Source organism: Schistocerca piceifrons, unplaced genomic scaffold (assembly GCF_021461385.2).
Source record: "Schistocerca piceifrons isolate TAMUIC-IGC-003096 unplaced genomic scaffold, iqSchPice1.1 HiC_scaffold_1520, whole genome shotgun sequence".
In the NCBI taxonomy this organism is placed as follows: Eukaryota; Metazoa; Arthropoda; class Insecta; order Orthoptera; family Acrididae; genus Schistocerca; species Schistocerca piceifrons.
This window is the reverse complement of record NW_025727370.1, coordinates 1,931,523-1,945,024: the sequence shown is the minus strand read 5'-3', so window position 1 is coordinate 1,945,024 and position 13,502 is coordinate 1,931,523.

Below are 13,502 nucleotides of genomic sequence, written 5' to 3'. Positions count from 1 at the left end.
GTTGGTTGAGGTTTATCTTTTGAATTCACTCCAGTGTAGATTGTCAAAATTTTATCAGTTGTCAAAGTACTTGTAACACAGTTTCCGAATTTACTGCCATCCAGGAAAGTCTCGCACTCAAATTATTCTCAGCGACTGAGAGCTGGCTGAAACCCAGAGTAGAAAGCTCTGACATATTTAGTGATTAATGGAATATATATCGGAAAGGCAGGTTAGACACTGTAGGAGAGGGAGTGTCCATTGTCTCTATTGAGGTCAAAGCTGATTGTGACAGTGAAGTATAACAAGTCTACGTGAAATCACGTTAATTAATGGATGTTTTAATCAGCCACCCGGTTCTGCTATGACAGTTTTGGAGCCATTCAAAGAAAGTCTACAGACAGTAGCACGTAAATACCTAGATCATGCAATACTAGTTGGAGGTGAATTTAGCCTACTGAGTATAGATGGTAGCCTATGGCTTCATTGCAGGGGGTGCAGTCAATCTTGTGAAGCACTTTTGAATGTGGTTTTCGAAAATTGTCTTGAGCACCTAGTTTGGCACGCCACATGCAATGGAAATATCTTAGACCTTGTAGTTACAAACAGGCCAGATATCATCAATGACTTCAGCATAGAGATGGGGATTAATAATCATGATAACATCATAACAACTAAGGTTACAAAAATTAATAAATCAGTCAAGAATGCTAGGAAAATGTTCATGCCAGAAAGAGCAGATAAGCAGATGTTAGCATCTCACTTAGACAGAACTGACATCAGTTACTTCCATTAAGATGGACGTAGAGAGATTATGGTCAAAGCTTAAACAGATCGTGAATTGCACTCTCAACAAGTCTGTACCTAGTAAACGAATTAAGGATGCAAAAGAGCCACTGTGGTTTAACAATGAAATTCAGAAAATACTGAGGAAGGAAAAGCTACTGCACTCTTGGTTCAAAAGAGAATGCCAAATGGCAACAAGGAAAGGTTACTACCACTGTCATACCTCAGCAAAAGATCTGGCTGAGAAGCAGGGGAAATTATTGTCCTATGTAAAATCACTAAGTGAGTCAAAGGTTTCCATCAAGTCACTTGACCAGTCTGGTGTGGCAGTAGGAGATAAATGTTTTAAATTTTGCATTTAAGAAATCATTCATGCAAGAGAATCATATAAACATACCGTCATTTAACAATAGCACAAAGACACCTAACAACAATCACCACAAGAGGCCAGCGCTAGCACAAGTTGTTCACATGATATTCGTTGGACTGTTACCTGTAAACACGTGCCATGTCAGTGCTCTTGGAAGAGAGCTGTGGCAGTGACACAGCTCTGTTGCTGTTCCTGTGTAGTGATCTGCAAAGACGAGGGGGGGGGGGGGGTCGGGTCGAGATTCAAGCAGTGATTAAGTACTTCATAAAGAAAGGTATGAAAGCGAACGACATTCATGCCGATTTCCAGAATACACCAGGGGACTCTGCTCCTTTGTCTTCAACTGTTGCCAAGTGGATAAATGAATTTAAATTTGGTCAGGAGAGCTTAGATGATGATCATCCATGAATAGGTAAGCCAAGATGTGTCACTACTCTAGAAATCATTGCAAATGTGCGCATAATGATCAAGGAGGATCACCAATTTAGAGTGCATTAAATTGCTCACGCTTGCCAGATGTCATCTGAAAGGTATTCACAAGATGGGTGCCGCGACTCTTTACGCTGGGTCAAAAACGCATGAGAATGGACATATCACAACAATGTTTGGCCTGTTTTAGGAGAAACAAACAAGATCTTTTGTGCTGGTTTGTGACCACGAGGAAACTTTGGTTTACTACTATACCCCAGAGACAAAGCAACAATCAAAGCAGTGGAAACATGCTGAATCTCCTCCGCCAAACTCCTTCAGCGGGGAAGGACATGGCGTCAGTGTTCTGGGATGCACCACCAAATTCCTTCAGCGGGGAAGATCATGGCATCAGTGTTCTGGGATGAGAAGGGGATTCTGTTTGTACATTATCTCCCCACTGGGCAAACAATTACTGGAGAGTACTATGCTAACCTTCTGGACAAATTGCAACAAAAGATATGCAAAAAAGGCCAGGTTTAATAAGGAAGAAAGTCATCTAGCATCAAGCCAATGCACGCTCGCACGCATGTGCCATCGCCATGGTAAAATTACGCAAACTAAGGTATGAATTGTTGCCACACGTGCCTCTTCCCTAAACTGAAAATTTTTCTTTGTGGATGAAGATTCACTTAAATGAAGAATTGATAGCCTGAGTTGACAACTATTTTGCAGGCCTGGAGGAAAATCATTGTCGAGATGGGATCAAGGTATTGGAACACTGTTGGACCAAGTGAATTAATCTACAAGCAGGGTACATTGAAAAACAACAAAGTTTCAGTGACTAAGTACTTTTTTTCTATTCTGTTTCAAGAACTTTTCAAACCACCCTCGTAAGCATCTCTGACACCTTAAATAATTAAAAACAAAAAAGTCGCCAGTTGCAGGTGGAATCTCAATTTGGTTTTACAAAGAGTGCTATATGGCACTGGACCCTTACTTAGCTTGTATTTATTGTGAATCTCTCACCCAGCAGAAAGACCTAAGCAACTGGGGAAAAAATACAGAGGCGTCTCCTGTATATACGAAGGGCGAAAGAACAGACCCGCGAAATTACAGACCAATACCTGTAACATCAGTTTACTGCAGAATTCTTGAACATATTCTGGGTTTGAATCTAATCAGTTTCATAGAGACCAATAAGTTTATGTCCACAAATCAGTACAAAGCATCGCTCATGGGCAACTCAGCATGCCCTTTTGTCATACGAAGTCTGTTCAAAAAATTCCAGAACTTTGTCCACAAAATTTTCTATGCTTATCTTTTAGTTACTATGGATTGTCTCCTTCGAAATACTCTCCTCCACAATTGATACACTGCTCCCAATATCATTTCCACTTCCAGGAGCAGTCTTGACACACCTCTTGCTGGGTCGCATAAAGTGCCATCTGCGAATTTTCTTCTATCTCATCTACCATTGGAAACTTCATCCTTTTCAACTTTGGAAATAAAAAAAAGTCTGCAGGGGTCATACTATTCTCGCAAGGAACATCTCATTCTCATTTGTGAGATCCAAAAAGTTTTTTTGGTCTTGATTCATGAGCCGTGGAATGAACTTGGCGGCAACACAATGCATTCCAAGATGCTGTGTCATTTCATAACATGATCCAATTGAAATGTTACATTCTTCTACAATCTCTTGGACAGTGAATCTTCGACTGGCACACACAATTTCGTTGACGTTCCTGACACAAGCGTCATCAGGGGACATCTAATAGCGTCCTGAACAAGGATCATTTTGACTTTTGTAAAGCCATTTTTAAAACGTGTGAATAATACGTAACACCGAGTATGGCTTAAGCACTCATCGCTATAGGCTCCCTGCATCATTTGGTGTGTCTCTGTAAAGGTTTTCTTGAGTTTCACACAAAATTTAATGCAGATGCATTGCTCCTCTAACTTTGCCATCACAAAATTCACAAACCCAGATTCCATATTTCTTGATTTCCGAGAAGCATTTGACATAGTGCCTCACTGCAGACTTTTAACAAAGGTACAAGCAAATGGAATAGGTTCCCAGACATGTGAGTGGCTCAAAGACTTCTGAAGTAATAGAACCCACTACATTATCCCGACGGTGAGTGTCCATCAGTGACTAGGGTATCATTAGGATCGTTCCAGGGATGTGTCATAGGAGCGCTATTACTCATATTTTCTATGTGCATAACTGATCTGATGGACAAAGTGGACAGTAATCTGTGGTTGTTTGCTGATGATGTTGTGGTGTATGGAAGGTGTCATCGTTGAGTGATTTAGGAGGATAAAAGATGACTTGGACAAAGTTCCCAGTTGGTGTGATAAATGACAGCTAACCCTAAATGTAGAAAAATATAAGTTACTGCAGATGAGTTGGAAAAACAAATCCATAATGCCAGAATCCAGCATTAGTAGTGTCATGAATGAAGAAGTCACATTGTTTCAATATCTGGACATAACATTGCAATGTGATATGAAATGGAACAAACTTGTGAGGGTCATGGTAGGGAAGGTGAATAATCATCTTTCGTTTGTTGGGTGGATTTTAATACAGTGTGGCTCAGCTGTGATGGACATCACATATAGGATGCTAGTGTGATCTCTTCTTGAGTACAGTTTGAGTGTCTGGGATCCACAAGGGGTCGAATTAAAGCAGACATTGAGGTAATTCAGAGGCAGGATACTAGATTTGTTAACAGTAGGTTGAAACAACAACATACAAGTATTATGGAGATGTTTCTGGAACTCAAATGGGAATCCCTGGAGGGATTTTGAGGAACACTGTGCTGACTGCAGAACAATTCTGCTTGCACCAACATACATTATGCATAAGGACCACGAAGATAAGAGACGACAAATTAGGACTCATAGAGAGGCATATAGACATTCACTTTTTCCTCACTCGATTGGCAGATGGAACGGGAAAGGAACTGACTACAGTCGAATTAAAATTACTTGATAGTTGGCACTTCAAACGCCAATAAGAGTAGTCAGCGTCACACTTGAACTGTCTGCTGTTGCCAAACTCCACCAAAATTGGCCAGTCACTTCCAATTCCTGGTTCAGCATTCTTTCTTGATGTATTTGTATCCCGAATTATGAGCCCGACACTTTTATTATGTATTTCATGACACGCGATAACTACACCAAAAACAACACACATTAACAATGCTAATGAAAGACACACATTTCATTCATAGCACTAACCAAACACTACCGAATAACTCAGCACAAGGTGTAATTCAGTATCATACATATAGTTATCATATTCACAGAGATCATCTTACATTAGATAAGCTTTTCACTACACTGCGTGAAACTGAAATTTTTAAGGTTGCAATTCATAGTTGCAACTGGGTCACTACATTCACATATATAAATACTTCATGCAGTGCTGTGGCATAGCACAATGGTTGGCAGATTAATCTAATGTGTAGCATGTCGTAGGTTTGAATCTCATCAATGCAGCAAAATTTTTATTTCTAAATCTAACCAAAACAGTGTGATTATTATTTTCATTCAATTAATTGCTTTAAATATATATATTTTTTATTTTTAATAATTTGCTGCATCATTTTTCATCATTGTTTTGACTGTTCTATTTGGTCTTATTTGTCTTCCTGTCATTATTTCTTCATTTGGAATCTGCCTCAGTCATCTATAATCCACGACCAAGTGCCCACATGGACAGTTCACTGGTTTCTAACATGGCAGCATGTGCAACTAGTGTAAGGATAGTTACAGGTAACAAATGACATGGAGAAATTTCAATTTGCTTTCAGCCCTGAAATTGAGTTTTTGTTGTCTTGAGTTTACCCTTAAGGGTTAGCTTTAATCGCCATGAACAAAGTGATCATGATATTAGTACTGCTGCAGACTGTTGACCACAATTTTCTCGGCTGGGTTAGGACACAAGTTTACAGTCAGGGATACAAAAGGGGTCGTCTTCCCCAGTTCAGTCACTGGTCACTTTAAATCAATAGTCGACAGAGTATCCAACATTTCTGACATACCTTGCACCAGCCACTAGAAAAATTGCTCTGTGTTAAACATTTAACATAATTTGTGAAGTGAGCCGCTTGTTTGTTGTCACCTGTAACCAAACGGTAGCTGGCAGCCAATGTGGCAACATTGTTGCAGCAAGTGATTGTTGTCAACTATCAAGTAATTTTATTCAGACTATTGTAGTGAGACAGGGTACCTTCTGCCATGCACCATATCGTGGCTAGTGGAGTATGTATGTAGATGTGGAATCAGTCTTTCCTTCTCATCCCATTTGGAAAGTCACCCTTGATCTGCAGTTCTGGATAACTTTCTCAAAATCTATCCTTTTTCCTAGACCTATCCTTCACCCCTCTTCCTTCCACTTCAACCCTTCTGCCTGAAGAATGAGCTACTGGCTCTGAAAGCTTGCCCCTGCAACTACTGAAAAGGCTGCTGCCCCTCTTCAGGAACCACATGTTTGTCTCGCCTCTCAACAGATACCCCTCCGTTGTGGTTGCACCTACGGTACGGCCATCTGTATCGCTGAGGCATGCAAGCCTCCCCACCAACGGTAAGGTCCATGGTTCATGGGGGGAGTTCCTTCATAGTCAACAGTTAAGGAATGGGTGGCTGAATTCATATGTGGCATATGTCTCTGTAAGATGACTCATGAACAACTTCCTAGAATTACAATCAAATATGAAAATGCTGAGAAAGAACACAGTGTGATATTGCAAGATCAGTAATTAAAAAGATGTGCAAAACAGTTGATGCCGTGGCCGTACCAGAAAGTGAGTGGCATGTCTGTTGAAACCTGACTACAACCTAATGTGAAAAACAATTTGGGACAATCTGACACACAACTGATTCTATGCACCAATCTGTTCCCGTGGATGAGAGATGACTGAAATGAAACAGCAGTTGCACAAAAATAGCCAAGGTGACTTCATCGGAGAGAAAGAGTGGTTATTGTTTTCTAGGATGCAAAAGGGATTTGTATTTTAGATTAGCTTGCAAGACTGAAACAATACCTCACAAATACTATGCAAGTATTCTGACTCAACTGGATGAAAAAATATGGAGCCAAGACCCAGGGGGGGAAAAAAAAGTTTATCGTCAGTGAAATGCATATGGTCACAAAGGCACTTTCACAATAGGAAAACTGGGAGTTTCAAGTGTGAAGTCTTCAAATATCTATTCCATTCTCCAATTTTTTCACATTCTGACTTTAGCTTCTTCTTCTTTTCTTTTTGTATGAATGATTCACTTAAGACTACATGCGTCACACCTCAAAACCGTTTTGTGAGTCAACAACTCGATATGTTTTCACTGCTCTGTCTCTTGTAACTCCGTTGGACATGGAGGTAGCAAATGAGGATGTAGGATGTCCATGACATACTGCTGTGCTGTCAGAGTGACCTGAAGTCATATCCGATGCTACCCCACACGCCCTCTCCCTATGTCGTTGTCATACTCACTGACAACTGTCATCGTGGGTCTTGCAGAATGTGACTCACTGCTGATCACATGACAGGTGCAGGTGTCAAAGGGTTACAATGTGCTCGGCGTACATTACAGCAATTCTCCCATGAGCTCGTCAGACACGGTCAACCGGAAGCTTGCTGACAAGCACGCCGCCCTTACGTTCCCAAGCAGTCCAACATGGGGCCACTACCACATCTGAATGTCTCACAAATCGGAATATTGCATAATTCAATCAGCCTGGCAAATGGAGACACACAATTAGGCCCCTTCAAATTTTGTTACGTGCTGATAATGCTGACTCACAGAAGTACAGGGCATCTGTGCCCTTCACAGGGATCACTCAACATCTTACACTCTTCACATCTCTTATAGCTCCTACCGTTCACGGTAACAATCCGAGACACAAACAAAGCTAATGCAATCTGGTGGCCTTTGTATCCATTTCAGAGAGTTGCGACTCTCATAATTTACCACTGGTATGCACACTCGTGAAACTATGTTGCTTCAGGGACCTTCCCTTTTTTCTCTTCAAGCAGTTTAGTTCTTTGAATCCATTTTTCTTGTAGCTCAGAATAATTATTTTATTGTGTAGCAAACTTACAGACTAGCATTCTGATCTGAGCTGTCGGAGTCGGCGGTCATGTGTGTGTGAGGTGTGCTTGCTTGTGTGAATGAATGGTGTGTATTTCTATTACTTTTTCTGATGAAGGTTGTGGCCAAAAGCTTATGTGTAAGTGTCTTAACTGTGCCTGTCTGCATTTTAACGTGCCATCTTTATGGTAATTAGCACTCTATCTTTTCCTACACTGCTGATATTCCAACCTGGAGTTTCCATTGTTTGAACTTACGGTCTACTGTTTTATGTTGCAGTGCACTTCTACAAGTGTAATACACAAATGTTGCCTTAGGAAAGAGTCACAATAACATCCATGTCTACCGTTTACTATTTTTTACGAAATAGCATGTCACACTCGAAATTTAACTTAGCCAATGAAATAAGTTTGAAGATTTATTGTGTGTAAAAGACACGAGGGCCCACTGTGTAGGAAATGTGTGAAGTTCTGTGCAGAGACGGAGTTATCCACAGACGCGGTACGTCTGGGGAGCTATACGGGTGTTAAAACATCACCACCTGCTGGGATGAGGGGCCACTTACTCTGAGGTGGCGCTGTGCCAGCAACGAGCTCGACCCATTGATTAGCACCACAGATGACAATGAGCAACCAGCTGCTTCTCTGTGCAGAGATATAAAATTTATCGATTTTGGACGTCGGGTGACAATCTGTCACATGGAGAACAATGTTTACTCTGGCAATTTTAACACTAATCTAGTGTTCTGCAACATATTAATGTGAAATGTTGTCTATGATGTTGAGGAGTGTAAGTTAAACTGATATCTGAGAATTTGTTGTTTTTGTGGCACTATCTGGAAAATGGCCTCTCTTGCAGCTCCAAGCATAAATGTCAGGTGAAGAAGAATAATTAGCACAGCACACTGGAACCGAGTAGGGATCCGGTTTACTGCTCGGCCACTAAATTAGCATATCGCGAGTACACCAGAAGAGACGCTGTACACACTTCCATATACTACATACACAAGTACAAGCATCGATCAAGCTACTGTGAAACTGCACCCTGTGTGACTCATCACTACATCAGAATACTGTAAATGTGGTGATTCCAATTCCTTAAGGTCTCTTCCTGTTTGTTTTCATCAGTTGGATCTTATTTTTCAAGTATGTGGGAATCCAATGAGCTGCCGGTTTGGATACATTCTTTCTGTACGTCCCACAAGTTGGATTCTTTGGAGACACATTGTAACAAGAGTTTTTAGGAATTTGCCTGGAGATTTCACACTGGGTTCTGTGTGATGTATTCCATCTTTTATTCTTGGACCTAAGATTTTTACTACAATTTTACATTCTTCTAATTCAGTTTGCTGTTTTCATGTCTTGTGTTGGACAAAGAGTCTCTCTCATGCATAAAGAAATTCTAATTTGATCACTGTTGTACAATGTTAGATTTTAGAGTTCCAGCAAAAATACTTTTAGTTAACTGAGAGACAGTTTGTATTTTCTGAAGTCTGGATTCTATGGCCTTCTTTTCATTATGATGTTCAGTGGTCCTTTTCACCTAACTATTTAAACTCTTTAACACCGAATACTATGTCATTGCCTATATAAGTTCACCCAGTGCCATTTTGGTATCATCCAAGAATTTTTTCTCCAGGTGAAATTAGTTGTCCAATTTTCCTAGCTTGCTCCCTTAATATTTCAAATTGCTTTAGCACATCAGTGATGTTTTTGTCAATTAGTATTATGTCATCGGTATAGGTTACACAATATAATTCTATCTTTAAGTTAACGTTCTAGTCAGTGTAATAGTGCACCTGCTCTTCTCCATTATCTTACAATTTTCTTAGGGGCATAGTTGAATAGCAATGTGATATGCCATCCCATTTTCATATTCTTATGTCTATCTTAAATTACACTGCTTGAAAAAAAGTGAGACACTCAGAAGGTGGGGAGAAAACAAATTGAAACATAGCGAATTTAGAGCGTATGTGATGTTATTTCAGTGATAACAAAACAGAGTCAAATTTATACAGAACTTATCAGTTTGAGCCCACTTATCAATACAGCAATGCACCCTGTCTCGCCTGGACAGTGCGGGAGGATGTCGTAAAGCTGCTGCATACCCTCCTGAGAAAGGTGATCCACAACTGTTGTAACTGGACATTGCAATCATGGATACAGGCAGTGGGATGGAGTTGACGTCCATGTTGGTCCCATAATGTTCTATCGGGGACAGATATGGGGATTTTGCTGGCCACAGGAGTATATCAACATCACGCAGACAATTTAAAGAGACACATACTACATGTGGACAAGCACTGGCCTGTTGAAAAATAGCACCACAATACTATTACACACTGCTGTACCATCAGAGTTCCCTCGGCCATTACAAGCCATGACCTGAAGTCATACCCAATGGCTCCCCACACCATGGGACCGCTTTGTGACCCCCCCCCCCCCCCCAAATGTGGAAGAATGGGACCTCTCCCCATCTCCCCGGGTCACTGTCAAACTTCTCCACGATAGTCATTTGGAGCAGTGCAGGACTGGGACTCATTAGTGAACATAATGTGACGCCATTCATTAGCAGTCCGTACTTCTTGATCATGGCACCACTTCACATGCAGTCATTTGCTTGGGTGTTAATGGCAGCCTATGCGCAGGACGGCAATTCCACAGTCTGGCTGCTCCTAGCTGTATGACACAGCATGTTGCAAGGAGTCTATTACAGTCAACTCCTGTTTATCCGAAATGATCAGGACGGTGGCCGGTTCCGATAACGAAAATTTCAGATAAATCAAAGTCCCCCTGTTTTCACATGTGAACACTCCAAATTGCATCAATATTGCGAAATACGATCGTAAAATGTGCGTAGGGTATGTAAAACGTTACTGATATGGTTGCAAATAACCCTGCACCTTTTTACTGAAAAAATTGTGTTGACATGTTAAAAAGGCACCAAACTATGATTGAAAACTCAAAGTTCTTAAATGCTGTATAACAAAGCTCGTTTATTTTGCATTCTTACAGAAAAAATCTCCCTTATTTGGCAGCAGGAAAAAACAGGAGTTTTAATTTTATTACCTACTCTTTTGAATAAAAAATAAACTACTGAACAAAATTATGAAACAAATCTAGAGATTACTCAAAGGAACGAAAAGTCTGTCTAGAGGAACTTTCAAGAAAATTAAAAAAAAAAGAAAAACTTTTTAAGTTATGGACATAGAAGTTCTAGGATGCTTCATCAGAGTTTATTTTTTGGTAACGAAGTCACAAATGTCTTTTTTTTTGTTTTTTTGCTTGAGAAACTATTGCTGCAACAATACAACTCCAACGTTGAAATCAAACTACACTCCTGGAAATGGAAAAAAGAACACATTGACGCCGGTGTGTCAGACCCACCATACTTGCTCCGGACACTGCGAGAGGGCTGTACAAGCAATGATCACACGCACGGCACAGCGGACACACCAGGAACCGCGGTGTTGGCCGTCGAATGGCATTAGCTGCGCAGCATTTGTGCACCGCCGTCGTCAGTGTCAGCCAGTTTGCCGTGGCATACGGAGCTCCATCGCAGTCTTTAACACTGGTAGCATGCCGCGACAGCGTGGACGTGAACCGTATGTGCAGTTGACGGACTTTGAGCGAGGGCGTATAGTGGGCATGCGGGAGGCCGGGTGGACGTACCGCCGAATTGCTCAACACGTGGGGCGTGAGGTCTCCACAGTACATCGATGTTGTCGCCAGTGGTCGGCGGAAGGTGCACATGCCCGTCGACCTGGGACCGGACCGCAGCGACGCACGGATGCACGCCAAGAATGTAGGATCCTACGCAGTGCCGTAGGGGACCGCACCGCCACTTCCCAGCAAATTAGGGACACTGTTGCTCCTGGGGTATCGGCGAGGACCATTCGCAACCGTCTCCATGAAGCTGGGCTACGGTCCCGCACACCGTTAGGCCGTCTTCCGCTCACGCCCCAACATCGTGCAGTCCGCCTCCAGTGGTGTCGCGACAGGCGTGAATGGAGGGACGAACGGAGACGTGTCGTCTTCAGCAATGAGAGTCGCTTCTGCCTTGGTGCCAATGATGGTCGTATGCGTGTTTGGCGCCGTGCAGGTGAGCGCCACAATCAGGACTGCATACGACCGAGGCACACAGGGCCAACATCCGGCATCATGGTGTGGGGAGCGATCTCCTACACTGGCCGTACACCACTGGTGATCGTCGAGGGGACACTGAATAGTGCACGGTACATCCAAACCGTCATCGAACCCATCGTTCTACCATTCCTAGTCCGGCAAGGAAACTTGCTGTTCCAACAGGACAATGCACGTCTGCATGTATCCCGTGCCACCCAACATGCTCTAGAAGGTGTAAGTCAACTACCCTGGCCAGCAAGATCTCCGGATCTGTCCCCCATTGAGCATGTTTGGGACTGGATGAAGCGTCGTCTCACGCGGTCTGCACGTCCAGCACGAACGCTGGTCCAACTGAGGTGCCAGGTGGAAATGGCATGGCAAGCCGTTCCACAGGACTACATCCAGCATCTCTACGATCGTCTCCATGGGAGAATAGCAGCCTGCATTGCTGTGAAAGGTGGATATACACTGTACTAGTGCCGACATTGTGCATGCTCTGTTGCCTGTGTCTATGTGCCTGTGGTTCTGTCAGTGTGATCATGTGATGTATCTGACCCCAGGAATGTGTCAATAAAGTTTCCCCTTCCTGGGACAATGAATTCACGGTGTTCTTATTTCAATTTCCAGGAGTGTATTTCAGGATAAATCGTCTCCTCCTGTTGGCTGATGTACTCCAGGGCAGTTTGGATCACTTCGTAACAGAACAAGTGAGGAATATTTTTCTCTGATTCATCGTCAGAAACATAGTCTTCTGACACTTTATGATCGGTCACAATTTGGACGATTTCATCCTCAGTCACATGAAAAAATGCCATTTTCCATCCACTCTTCAATGTCTTCGAAGTGTGTGTCTTTACAACCAGCTTCTCCAGTAAATTCACCAAAATTATGTCAGCTTGAGTTTCGGTGTTGCCTCCTCCTTCCCACCACTTAGGTTGCCTTACGATCTAAGAGTTTTTTCCAAGACCCAACAAGAGGAAGTGGAGGAATTAGACTCCAAGCTTCAGCAATCAATGAATGACACTTAAAACATCGATTTTTTAAGAGCTTCCACAAAATCATCTGCAGCATCAATCACCTAGCATCTTGCGTCTGTAATGTTTTTCCATCGCCTCAAGAATACCTTGGTCCATTGGTTGACATAGAGATGTGACATTTTGTGGGAGAAATACAACTTTGATATCCTCATCTTGCAGATCACCTGGGTGATAAGGAGCATTGTCCACAAGAAGTAGCGCTTTTCGAGGAAGTCCATTTCCTTCCATGTAATTTACTACAGCTGGAACAAACTCTGCCTGGAACCACTCTCTGAAGATGGCACTGTTCATACATGCCTTAAGACTGATTCGTGTACCTCAGTGGCAAACTGGTTGGTTGGTGTCTAAATGCTCTTGGTGTTTTGGATTTGCCAATTAAAGTAAGACACAGTTTATGATTGCCAGTGGCATTACTGCAAGCGAGGACAGTAAATCTTTCTTTGATATTTTTGTATCCGGAAGCCATTTCTTCTTCTTTAGAGGCAAGGGTTTTCGTTGGCAGTATTTTGTAATTCAACCCAGTTTCATCACATTTGTAAAGTTGATTGCCAGTATAACCTCCTTTGTCAATGATTGTGTGCAGTTTCTTCTTAAAATCAGCGTAGCAGTTTCATCCCCAGATAATGATTTGGCACTGATGGCAATTTCATGAATGCCATGCCGCTTCTTGAAACGATCCTGCTGGCCATTACTTCCGAGGAA